The sequence below is a fragment of the Mesitornis unicolor genome, unplaced genomic scaffold (genome assembly GCF_000695765.1).
Source record: "Mesitornis unicolor isolate BGI_N332 unplaced genomic scaffold, ASM69576v1 scaffold22710, whole genome shotgun sequence".
Classification (NCBI taxonomy): Eukaryota; Metazoa; Chordata; class Aves; order Mesitornithiformes; family Mesitornithidae; genus Mesitornis; species Mesitornis unicolor.
The window spans coordinates 18,113-20,670 of NW_010157965.1; positions in this window are offsets into that span (position 1 = coordinate 18,113).

A 2,558-nucleotide genomic window follows, 5' to 3' on the forward strand; every position below is an offset into this window, starting at 1 on the left:
GCCAGGACCAGACCCTCCCCAATGAGCAAGCAGCCAAGAAAACCCCCATTAAAAAGCCCCCCAGGAAGAAGAGTCGAGAAGCCAGCCTGGAGCCGCCCAAAGCAGCCGCCGTGCCTGCTCAGGCTGTGCAGTGACCGGGAGCCAGGCACCGGCCAGCCACGCACCAGGAGGAAGGACATTTGCCAGCATGGCCAGCGGGCATGGAAGCCTGAACTGGGCAGGGGTCACTGGAAGAGCCTTGAGCCTCCATTTTCCCCCCTCCATCTTCCCCCCTTTTCACCTTTAGTCTCCCCTGCCCCAGGACGTGGTCTTCCCCCTCCATGCCCTGCTGCCTGCTCCCTGCCCAGGTCTGGCAGCTCGCCCTTCCCACGCAGGGCAAGACCGCAGGAAGCCGGCCCAGCTGCCAACCCGGGGGTTCTGTGTGTGGCATATCCCACCCCCTCTCCCTTTTTTTGTAGCAGTATTATTGATCGCATAAGCAGCGCTTGTTGTACTAGCCGTGCCCACGGTATATTCTGCAGTAATGGAGCCGCTCGCTTCCCGCGCCCCACTCGGGTCTGTCGGGCTCGCAGTGCATGGGAGAGGGAGGGTGCTGCTGCTTGGCACCCAGGGCATCACCAGGGACGTCCCCCATGTCCATCACTGACAGCAAATCCCCTGCTCCAGCACCCTGGGCTCCAGGCACGTCCTCTCCATTGCCAGTCTCACCGCAACTGCGCCATGCCCGGCCTGGGGTCGAGCTGGTTTCGACCGATGCTTCCCTCCCCTCTGCCCCCAGAGTCGCTTCTGGCCAAGAGGAAAGCACTGTTTATGGCCAGAGCTGGACACCCTTCAGGCTCCCATCTCCCATCCAGTGGAGTTGGAGGGATTAGTTTGGTACGACAGAGCCTGGCACCTCTGCAGAGCGCTTTTCTAATAAAAAATTTATTTCTTCCATAGCTGGGTGCCGTCTCTCCATGTCCCTGGCTCCCCACAGGCAGGCAACATGCTGGGCATTGCTGGGTCTGGCTCGGGTGCTCAGCCTGGTCCTGAGCAAGATGTGGTGATGGGTGAAGGACCTTGTGGCAGGTACAGGCAGGTGGTGACAGGTAGGGTGGGGAGGCAGGTCCCTGCTGCGTGCTCACCTGGCAGCAGAGACTGGCCACAGGGGCAAGATTAGGACACCCTTGTCCCCTGGTATCTAGCATTCTCCCACAGCCCAGCAAGAGCCTGGGATGGGGACCAGCCATCCTGAGGTCAGACGCTCTCCAGCGTAGCAAGGATTGGACCCTGGGGCTCAAGAGAGCTCTGGCCACTGGGCAGAGAGTCTACCCCTGGCTGGGTGCATGGGGTGCTGGGACACAAACGTGGGAGGACACAGGGGGCTGGCAGTGGGGTGCAGGGTTCTGACCCCAGCTTTCTAACCCCCTGGCAGCATTTGGGCTCTCCAGGCAGCCCCACGCATGGTGCTGCCACATGGCAAGGCTGGGACAAGCCCAGAGGACAACCGAGATGGGCTTCTGTCCGAGACTCCCAAATCCTGCCTGCAATTTGCCTTCACCCTGCCTGCATGCTTCTGTCACTTTGGCTGTGCACTGCCTGCAAGCTCCCTAATCTCAGCCCTCTGCCTGCTGCCTGTGCTCTGCTTGCCCTCTGCATGTGCTTTGCTTGCTCTCTGCCTGCACACCGCCTGTGCCTGGGGTTGCTGCGGGGCTCTCCACTCCCATGAGAGCTGGGAGCACTGGTGTGAACTGTTGAGCCATCCTGAGCTCTGCCCATGGTGGAGGATGATGGCTTAGGTGAAGACCACCAGACCAAAGGCAAGCCAAAGGCAGAGGTAATGAGGCAGCTGGTGGACACCAGGATGGGATGAGACCACCTGGATCCAGGATGGCAGCAAGTCCAGCACAGCACTCGAGAGGGGACAGGGCTCTCGCACACTCCCTGGCATCACTCAGCATCACGGAGCTGGAGCTAGTATCTGATGCTGGCTGGAGAAGCACCATCTTGTAGCAAAAAACTGAAGAATAAAATGGATTGGACATCACACAACTTGTCGGTGTTCCTTACCAGACTCCTGGCCACTTTTCAGAGTTCCTTCGCTCTCCCTCCCCTTTCCTTCAGGTTTTGCTTGGAAAGATGAAGGACGACAGCTGAAACTACTCCTGGCACATCACGCAGTGCACTAATGGGTGGTGATGAATCAGCTCATTGTCACTGAAGCCAAAACAGACAAAATCAATAGAAAAATGGGCACACTGAGCCTATGAGACCTGGGATGGCATTGAAGCCTCTCTCCCTCCACCACAGAGGCTGTTGGAGATACAGAAGAGGCTTCCAGGAGGCTCAGAAACGTCTGGGAGAAGGAATGGAGTCAAATTCAGGCAATAAAAGTGCAAAAATAAACACAATTAAAGAGGAAATAGGTTGTCACAGACATCACATGGACCTGAACAAGTCTCTTCACATCAGCTCTAAAGAACAGTTGGGGAGAACCAACCATGATTCTTATGACAGTGACCCAGCAAGATGAATTTGGGAACAGCCCTGGCCTCCTCTCGGGGCACTTTCTCACTCAT